An 11,196-nucleotide genomic window follows, 5' to 3' on the forward strand; every position below is an offset into this window, starting at 1 on the left:
TTAGTAGGGTTAGTCATCATATGATCATCACAATTTATAATACCCCCTTGATCATAGCCGGAGAGATGAGAGGGTAGAAGCAAGATTTCCTTGCGGAGTAGTGCGCCGGCATTAGGATGAAGATCCGCAAAGGGGAATTTTGTCTCATTAAAAACAACATCACGTGAGATGTATACCCTACCAGTAGAGATGTCAAGGCACTTGACGCCTTTGTGTTGGGCACTATATCCAAGAAAAGCACACCATTTTGATCGAAACATGAGCTTGCGGTTATTGTAAGGCCGAAGATTTGGCCAACACGCACAGCCAAATACACAGAGAGAGGTGTAGTCAGGTTTTGTGTGTAGGAGACGTTCCATAGGTGTTTCATTGTTAATGACACGGCTAGGTAGCATGTTGATGATGTGAATGGCTGTAAGAAAGGCCTCATCCCAAAATTTGAGAGGCATGGAGGCTCCTGCTAGGAGGGCCAAGCCAACCTCGACAATGTGCCTATGCTTGCGTTCGGCTGACCCGTTTTGTTGGTGAGCGTGTGGGCATGATACATGATGAGATATGCCTATGTTTTGGAAGAAGGAATTGAGTTTCTCGTATTCCCCTCCCCAATCGGATTGGACAACAATGATCTTACTGTCAAACTTTCTTTCAACGAGTGCTTGAAAGTTGTGAAAAACTTGAAACACATCGGATCTTTTTTTAAGAAGATAGATCCATGAAAATTTGCTATAGTCATCGATGAAACTTACATAGTACGTGCGTCTACCAACAGAGGAGGGGGCAGGCCCCCACACATCAGAAAAGATCAATTGCAAAGGTTTGGTGGAGACACTAGTAGATATGGGATACGATAATTGATGACTTTTAGCACACTGACATGAATCACAAATAGTTTCAACATTGCGCTCACCCACAAATGGGAGCTTATTTTTCCCAAGTAATTTTTCAACCAAAGAAAAAGAGGCATGTCCTAAATGATCATGCCATCGTGTGGACGAAAGCTTGATAGCACCACAAGCTTGTTTATTGAATCTTCTAAACTCCGGAATCAACAGGTAGAGCCCTCGAACACATCTACCTCGATAGAGAACTTTCTTCGTGGCCTGATCCTTGATCAAAAAGAAGAAAGGATGAAACTCGAGAAAAACATGATTGTCAATAGCAATTCTATGAACGGAGAGAAGATTCTTATGAGCACTAGGAACATGCAAGATTCTTTTGAGATGAATTTTACGACTAGGGGTATTAAAAATTGAGTGGCCAATGTGACGTATACCCATACCTTCACCACTGGCCGTATGAATTTGATCTTTACCACGATATTTCTCCTTCATGGTGACCTTCTCGAGTTCATTGGTGATGTGGTTCGTAGCTCCACTGTCCACATACCAATTTGTGTCAACTCCATAGGAGCCATCGGCCGCCGCGACAACTTTTTCTTCATCTTGTGAGGAGTCATCATCATCTTCCTCGTAGCGATACCAACAATCCTTTGCGGTATGCCCAGGCTTGCCACAAATTTGACAGCGAGGCAGGTCCGGACGAGATCTGTTGGAGCCGCCATCGCGACGTCCTTTGGAGTTGCCGGAGCGTCCGCCGCCGCGAGAGTTGTTGGAGTAGCCGCCGCCGCCGGATCCAAACCTCCCCTTGCCACGGGAAGGGCCACGTGAACAAGGACCGCCGCCGCGGCCTCGGGAGGTAGAGTTGGTCGACGACTTGAAACCACCACTGGAGCCGTGGTACTGTGCCATGTGTTGATCAAAGTTACTGAGCATGGAAAAGAGTTCATCAAGGGTTACCGGGGTGACACGGGCATCCAGAGCATAAACGAGGGGCTGGTAATCTTGGTCCAGCCCATGGATGATGTAGGATATCAGCTCGTCGTCTTGGATAGGTTTTCCCGCCGCAGCGAGTTCATCGGCGAGACCCCTCATGGCGGCGAAGAAGGAGGCTACCGATTGATTTCCCTTCTGCATGTTAATCATCATTGTGCAGATGTTGGTTGACGCGACTGAGTGACTGCGACGAGAACATGCTCGCTAGCGCCACCCAGAGTTCGCGCGTCGTGGTGATCACGGCCACCGTGACGAGCACCTCTTTGGAGAGGTTTTGGAGAAGATATCTGAGGACCTGCTGGTCCTCCCTCACCCAGATCGGATGGAGAGGATTCGACTCAGAAGTCTCCTTCCCGGCGGTGTCCATGGTGGTGACGCTTTTGGCCGGTTCAGTCGCCGTGTCGTCAACGTAGTGGAAGACGCCGGCGCCCCACAGCTGTGGCGTGATCTGCGTCCGCCACAGGACGTAGTTGGTGCGGGAAATCTTCTTCGTGACTCCTCCGTTGAGAGTTGACTAGGAGGAGGTGGAGGAAGACATGGTTGCGCACTTTGGTGGAGATGGACTAGCTAGGGTTTAATGGAAGAAGATAGCTCTGTATACCATGTGCGACTTGCGGTAAACGTCTTGCCTTTCCTGGCCGATGTGTTTCATGTTATATAGATGGGTTGCAAGCCCTGACATGCGTACAAGTTGTTGTGGAGATACATCTTGGAGGAGAAGAAATACAAGAGATAAAAGAAGATAAAGATTACACGAGTATCTTGTCTAACTACTCCTTATACGGTTAGAAAAGATCTCCTCTCCTCGTACACAAGAATATGTCACGTTTAACAGGTTTTACTGATATATTTTACACTATAGTTGCAGGGTCCCTCTGGCTGTCCCTATTATGGAAAGCCTTCGTACCTTTAAAGATTAGGATTTTTGTTTGGCAACTACTATGGGATCGCCTCCCTTCGGGGACGGAGGTACTTAAGCGGCACGGACCTGATGATGGTCTATGCCCTCTCTGTGCAGTACCAGAGATCGGGACCCATATCCTCTTGTCTTGTACGACGGTAAGGGTACTATGGACTTACGTCCGCGAGGCGTTGGGGCCCGACTGGGAGGCTTAAATCTCGTGAAGTTTGTCGGGGATATACCCCGCGGTGTAAACCGGCCGGAAGTTAACCCGGCCAGGACTTGGCGGTTTATCTGAAGACCCCACTGACACTTGGCGAGTCACCGGCGACCCGCCCAGACCTGGCGGTTTACAAGCAACCCACCTGGTCATTATGACTCACTGGTAATCCGGCATGCGGGACAGACAGATGACAAGGCCCAAGACCCAGAAGGCCGGTTCACGTATAATGGTGGGCCGGTTTAAGAGGAAGGCAAGAGGAATATTATCTTACAAGGATTTAAGACCTGGACTTGTATCATGTTTGTATTAAAGATAGACTAGTCCTAATCTTAATAGGACTCTACATGTAACCCGCCCCTCCAACATATATAAGGAGGGGCAGGGCTCCCCAAAAGGGAGAAGATTGACAAGTTCCACAAGTTGGACAAGTTAGGTTTAGACAATAGCTCTCGAGATAGAGCACTCTTGTAACGGTGATCATAATCATCAATATCAATGAAGCATGATGTAGGCTTTTACCTCCACCGTGAGGGGCCGAACTTGGGTAAAACATCACGTCTCTCGTCCCGCTCAACCCCTCTCAAGCTACCACATAGATGCGTTGGCCTCGCGACTAAGTCCTGACACTAAGGACATCTGTCGTGACAGTTCCACGACAGTTGGCACCCACCATGGGGCCTGCGCACGGTGGTGTTGAGTTCTTGGAGGGATCTTCCTAGGGATCGAGAAACTTGCGATTGATCGGATGAAGAAGAGCCGACGTGGAAGAATTTATATCAACCACAAAGTCAACAGTCAAGATCGAAGAAGTTTTCAGCAGCGGTATATACAAGATTGAGCATGAAAGTTTAGGGTTCTGTCTGTGTAGCGCCACGCCCCAAGTCACCGAGTCAGGCAAGAAGTCGGGCTCGCCGAAGATAAACCGCCGCGCTCACGTGGTCTATTAAAGCTGGTAGGTTCTCTCAATGGAAGGAGATACGTCAAATCAATCCTTGTCCAGTCCAATTTAAACCAGTGCAATCTTAGAAAACGGTGAGCCAGACAGCTGCTTGTGGTCACGTGAGAGCTCCAGATCGATCTAACGAACCATCAACTAGTACTACCGATTCCAAATATGAAGGCAAAAAGTGATCTATCCAATGATCCATCAGCATGAGAAGAAAGGTCAAACCAACAACAAATCGGAGGAGGATTTGGTCATGGGCGCGTGTCGACTCCGAGTCGTTTCCAACCTCGCTCTGGCCGTACCGGCTCCGCCTCCGCCTCGCTCCAACAGCCGCTGCTGTCCGAAGGCCGCTACTGCTACCCCGACTCGTCTCCACTTTGCACCACCTACGCCGCCAGCCCGGATCGCCCGGATGGTCTTCGCCGCTGCAAACTGCCCGCGGGCCGGCCCTGCGCGTTTTCGTGTTACCGTGCTATCGCCCTGCTTCTGCCTGAGCCTTTTCTTCCGCCGTGCAACGAGTCGGTTGCGGCCTCATTCAGCTGCCCCCGCTGCTGTTCTCAGACCGCCCTTCGCGCGGCTTCGCAAAACCGCTGACGTTCTTCACCAGCCAAACACCGGCCTACTCCTGGCGGAGAACCACCCGCACTTGGACTCCTTCTCGCATCGACCGTGGCCCATCGCCGTGGCTCTGTGTTACTGGCCTCAAGCCGCATGATCACCTTCGAGCCGTGATCCCTGTCCGCACTGGCTCATGCCGTGGCCGACTCATTTACTGTCCGGACGAGTCAGGTGGTATCCATCTAAAGTTTATTTTATTAAACATATTGTTTTTATCAAAGAACAATTACTTGGTTTTGTAATATTTTTGCAGGTGTCGCCTAAGAGGGCGCATCAACATCATTTTTTGCATTGGTGTTGTCCGTGCATCAACACCGGTTAAACAACGTCATATTTGAATCGCCACCCTACAAAACGCCATGGACGACTCGTCCATTTGCCCTCACGGCGGTTCACGCGTCCGCACCGGCTTACAATGCCACGGCCGACTCATCCGTTGTTCGGGCGAATCAAGTGATATCCTTCTAAGTATAATTTAGCACATATTGTTTTTGTCAGAGAGCAATTACTTTGGTCTTTGCATTTTATATGCAGAACAATTGGTCATTGCAAAGCCGATGGCCAGATCATGGATATATAAATTACGTAATTACTGTCATGTGCTAGCATATGACCATGCCACAATGATCAAAGAATATGTGTGCAAGACGCCGCCCTTGTGGCCCGGACTACTTCGACTCACCGAGACCGCGCCCGCGATTAACTCGCCCGTCCGAGCCGGTTTACAACACCGGTGAAGATTTTCCCCGTCCGCACCGGTTTACAATGCCACGGCCGATTCATCTATCCGAGCTGCCTCTGATGTCGCGGTTGCTTTTGTCGTCCGTCTCTCACGGCCTGGTCTACATCAACATACCGGGCCGCACCTGTCTGCATGAGCTGTTTATTGGGTATGAGTAAGTCACAACTTGGGTAGCCCGGTTTTCTTTCAAATTGGAGACAAATTATCATCAAACTGCCGTTTGCACTGGATGGTTCAATGGGCAGGCACACAAGTCGCCGTCACTACAGTTTTAACTTCAAATCGTCAGTTGGAGGAAACCATTGGCCGAGTTGCTGACACGACTCATATGGGATCATTTACAACCCGCCACAGTCACCTCAACCTTCTATGGATTCACATCGTGCTATCAACGCCAATGATATAAAATTTATGCCGATTTATATCACAGTCAAATATGGGGAGTCTCAAGCCAGCTCCTCGAGTCACCTTTGAGATTTGGAGGCTACAATGATATGACTCAGCGAATCTTGCCAGTTTCAGCAAATTTAAGAACCCCAGGACGATGGAGGGAAAGATAACCTGGTCTCGGAGGCTACTGTTATATTGATGAAAGTTTAAAGGCCGTCAGAAAATTTCCGGCTTAGAAAGTATATGACAGTTATAAAATCCCGGCTCGATGAAGTTCCAGGTCATCAGAAATGACTCCGGTTTGCAATCCGGTTCAAGAAAAATATTCTCCTACAAAGCTCTGAAGCGCTCAAATCTGGTTTAACAATGTCCGGTTCAAAAGGGAATTAACCTTTCGCAAGTTCGAGTTTGAAGGCCGTCAGAAAATTTCCGGCTAAAAATGAAGATTCTGGTTTAAAATCCGGTTCAAGGAAAAGATGTCTCCCATAAAGCTTTGAAGCTCTCAATATCCGGTTTAACATCCGGTTCAAAGAAGAATTTATCTCTTGCAAAAAGTTAAAAATTGCCGAAGAGGACCTGCTGCCACGATGCGCGGTTCAAACATGGATATTCCGCCTTACTGGCCTGACATATTATTGCTCACATGGGGGCTTCTGTTTCATAAAGCGGGGTCTCTGGTCTTTTACATCATGTGAGGTTACATGGAGTTGCTCTAAAGTGGCCTCCGGTTTACCCCTTGAGTTTGCTTTGCTAAAAGCATCGTGTTATATCACCTGGAGGATTGGTCATGTCCGAACCAATACCATGCCCCTTGATAGGCGAGAGCCACCAGATCACTTGGGGACTTGGTCATGTCTGAACCAGTCATGCCTCTTGGTCGGACTAAGGCCACAGAAACACTTGGGGGCTTGGTCGAACCCGAACCATGATCACGCCATTTGGTCGGCATAAATGCCACAGAATCACTTGGGGACCTGGCTGACTAGAACCATAGTTACACCTAACGGGAGCTTGGTCGTGTTTGGCCATGGTAACGCCATTTGATCAGCTTAAATAAACCTTTTTTGGTAAATGTTTTTGTCGTTGCTTTTGCTTCACACTTTTCTTTGAAGGGTTTTTTTTGCTTTTCATTGTGTTTTTTAAACCGACAAAGTTTTTTAACCAATCAATTGACAGAACACAGTTCACGTCAATCCGGAGACTATTTGCCCGGTTTGATCCTTGTTGTTAACACCCTCTTATGGAGTAACACGGTGTTTATCACAATCCGACACGGTTTTATTATAAACCGGCACAATATGGAAGGAGTTATCAGTACTCAAGATTTGGGTTATCACCCTTACTACAAAAAGTTGGTAAAACCAACGATGTGATTCAATGTCATAGGTATGATATATTTCATATTTGATTATTCTTAAGTACAGCCTTGGATATAAACCCGGGTTATATGTTGGGTATTATGACCCGTCCGGCGGTAAACCGCCAGGACACTTTAAACTTGTTGTATGCAGAAACAGGTTTGTTAAACCGGCCTGGCTTTGGACAACAAGTCGCCAGTATATATTTGGATTGCGCCATTGGAATCACGCGCTTATAAATCATTGAGTTATATTATTCAAATAGCCAAACTTGGCTGAAATTTCATTATGATGTTGAATGAATAAGGTTTTCATACCGGATTATATTATCTTGAATAGCCAACATGGCTGGATTTTTATTATTAAGGTTTTCAAAAGTCGCTATAGCGCAATGTCTACTCTTTTATCAAAGGATATGATTTATTCTACAATGGAATGAATAGTCCCGAGTCGCTGCAGGCTTACAACCCGGCACTTGGGGGCTACATTATTCAAATCGAGATTACATGCAAGTCTCATGTCGCTGCAAGCATGCATCATGACACTTGGGGGCTAATGCCAAGTCATTTTTAGTCTTACTGAAGAACCCGACTCATCATATTATCATGATCCGGCCCTTGGGGGCTATCAATTGCTCCTGTCAACAATTCAAGGTACACAAGTTTTCGTCCATAATACTGAAGGATCCATTGCTCAGTTGGTAAAGCATAAAGCTCTTAACCTTGTGGACGTGGGTTCAAGCCCCATGATGGAAGTTACATAATATAATATTATTCTCAATGAAGTATATATAAAGTCCCAGCTCAATATTATCTTACTGAGCCGGCCCTTGGAGGCTACACGTTGCTATTAAAGTCTACATGATCATATTTTCAAAGTCCCTGCTCATTCTTTATATAATGACCCGGCCCTTGGGAGCTACACTGGTTGAAGTTTTTTTATGAGCATCGGGAAATTACAAGTCCCAGGTTGCTGCAAGCATGACAACCCGGCACTTGGGGGCTACATATATGGAGTATTCAGTTTTGAGATGAACAAACCGGATTTCTTCAAGGTTGAAACACTTATTGGAGCAAGTCTTAAGTTATCATTATGTTCTCCTCTTAAGACTTGGGGGCTACAGGTATTATGCATATAAAGGAGGAATATCTTCATTTTATCAGTTTTGAGCAAATCAGGAAGATCAATTACATAACCCGGTGTTGACAACAATTATGACCCGGTGCCATCAATATTTATAAACCGGCCATTTTGGTAATATTAAACCGGCAAGTTTTACATCTTCAAACCGGCTGAATATCAGATAAGTATTTTCAGACCCATATTTCTTAAACCGGCGGAGCTGAATCAAAGGAGTTATTCTTCACAATATTTCTCGGTGACAAGCCAATGTCGGCAAATTGATTATGAAGCTGGTCTGTTGACCCGGATTTCCCAGAAGGAGGAAATAACAAGGACTTAAGGATGATCAGGTACTGGTTTACAAAAATTCTTAACCCGGAGCATAACCTGTCAAATTTGTTCTTGTGTTTATTTTGCAGCATAAGTTTACCATGAATAAATCCAAGCTAAACTTGGGGGCTAATGTTGGGGATATACCCCGCGGTGTAAACCGGCCGGAAGTTAACCCGACCAGGACTTGGCGGTTTATCTGAAGACCCCGCTGACACTTGGCGAGTCACCGGCGACCCGCCCTGACCTGGCGGTTTACAAGCAACCTACCTAGTCATTATGACTCACTGGTAATCCGGCATGCGGGACAGACAGATGACAAGGCCCAAGACCCAGAAGGCCGGTTCACGTCTAATGGTGGGCCGGTTTAAGAGGAAGGCAGGAGGAATATTATCTTACAAGGATTTAAGACATGGACTTGTATCCGGTTTGTATTAGAGATAGACTAGTCCAAATCCTAATAGGACTCTACATGTAACCCGCCCCTCCAACATATATAAGGAGTGGCAGGGCTCCCCAAAAGGGAGAAGATTGACAAGTTCCACAAGTTGGACAAGTTAAGTTTAGACAATAGCTCTCGAGATAGAACACTCTTGTAACGGTGATCATAATCATCAATATCAATGAAGCAGGATGTAGGCTTTTACCTCCACCGTGAGGGGCCGAACCTGGGTAAAACATAGCGTCTCTCGTCCCGCTCAACCCCTCTCAAGCTACCACATAGATGCGTTGGCCTCGCGACTAAGTCCTGACACTAAGGACATCTGTCGTGACAGTTCCACGACAGAGTTTCTCCAACATAGAGCTTTACAGCAGTCGCGACATTACCCTCTATTTTGGCTTGTTTTTGCGGCGATGTCGTGGACTCTTTGGACGACTCGGAATAAGATGGTGATCGAGAAGGTTTTTTCGAGGAAGGCATCCGACTCCTTCAAATTCCTTGCCTTTCTACAGCACCGGCACCCGCTCTCGAGGCAGCGTGATCGCGATCGACTTGGTCTTATGATGGATGCGCTTTTGGCTTCGGCGTGTCGATTATCGTCCTCGTAGTGCCGCTTTGCGGCTGCCATTAGGTGGCTTTTTTCTTATTTCTTTTATGTTTTTCTTGAGCTTGACTGTGCTGTGATCCTAGCCGTTGTTTATCGGATGTTGTTCGAACTTGGATTATATGAACCGCTGCTTTACTTATAAAGCAGAATGAAAGCCTATTTCGAGATAGTTGCATGGTCGAATCTCACAGATATGAGTACGGTTGGGTTTCTTTTGGCCAGCTAAAACCTCGACGTGCTCTCTGTTTGGTCATCTTTTTTATTTTTATTTTTTTAGAAAATGAGGATGACTCCCGGCCTCTGCATCTGGGAGATGCATACGGCCACTTTATTGATTATTCTCGAGGACCTTACAAAGTATAACAACAATGTGCCTGAATCCATCATCTTGGCAACATATGCCGCTACTCCTATCCAAAATGATGAAGGAGTGCTAGCTGGACCACTACCCAGACCACCCACCTAAGCTTAACATCAAAAGCCGGAAGCCGAAACACATACGAAAGCCCCAGCCGAGCCACATACCGGGTCTGGGGCACAATCCGGTCAGACGCACTCGTGTCGTCGCCGCCATCTTCCACAGGTTCGTCTTCAGATCAAATTGAGGCTTCTACCTTGTCTGGCCACTCAGCCATCGACGTCACCACGACACTAGACAACTTCTTCCTCCTGCGCGAGTCCATCGCCACACATCAGACGTCGAATCTCCACTGCGTCGTGCCGCCGAGATACGCCGCATCAATGAGTAGGATCAAGCACCGCTCCGCTGAGACCGACAGGGCTGCTGAAGACCAATCCACCGTCAAGCAACCAAAGCATCACATCCACTGATCCACCCCAAGCTCACCACGGACGACACCCCCAAGAGGGTGACGACGCCCGGAGCACCGCTGTCGCTCGATCCGGCAAGGATTTGGGCTTTCGCCCGGCATACGAGCTGGGTGGAAAGAAGAGGGGAAGGAGGCAACCTGGACGACGCCTACAAGAAGGGCACGACGCCCTCGGGCGTCGCCGCTGTCGTGACCAGCACTGCTGGCCTAGGATTTCTCCGGAGCCACCTCCCACCTCCAGCCGCCATACAGGTACAACTCCGGCGACAAAGGCCGCCCAAAGCAGGACCATCGGTGGCAGCCCTGGTTGAAGTAGACGGAGGCCTTTAGATCTGGATCGGGCGTCGCCGAGACGCCCGCACCACAGGCGCCACCTGCCGCCGCCTCGCTGCCCCCGCGACCGAAGAAGAACGACCAGCACCAACGAGCACCGGTCAAGCCAATGGAGTCTCGCCGGAAGGGCCGCCGCCCCAGATCCAAAGAGCCACGCTCACCCATCTCCGAAGAGACGAGCAGCTCGTGCAAAGCCGGCCGCTCCAGCCACCGCAACGAGCACCACTCCGAGGCCCCATCCCAGACCGACCCCCTCCAAGCACTCCAGCACCATGATTCAGATCTGACCGATCCAAGAGGAAGCAGCCCACCGGACGAGGAGAGGCGGGCGAGCAGGGAGGGGGACCAACGCGAGGATGGACGGAGGAGGAGGTGGAAGGGGTCCCGCCGCCGCCGCGGGCCGGCCGAAGGCCGCCGGCGCCGACGGCGAGGGGAGGCAGACGAGGGTGGCGGCGCTCAGGGGAGAACCTAATCGCCCCGAGTCGCCTGCGTGAGACGACCACTGTTTTGGTCATCTATTCG

Source organism: Triticum aestivum, chromosome 2A (assembly GCF_018294505.1).
Source record: "Triticum aestivum cultivar Chinese Spring chromosome 2A, IWGSC CS RefSeq v2.1, whole genome shotgun sequence".
In the NCBI taxonomy this organism is placed as follows: Eukaryota; Viridiplantae; Streptophyta; class Magnoliopsida; order Poales; family Poaceae; genus Triticum; species Triticum aestivum.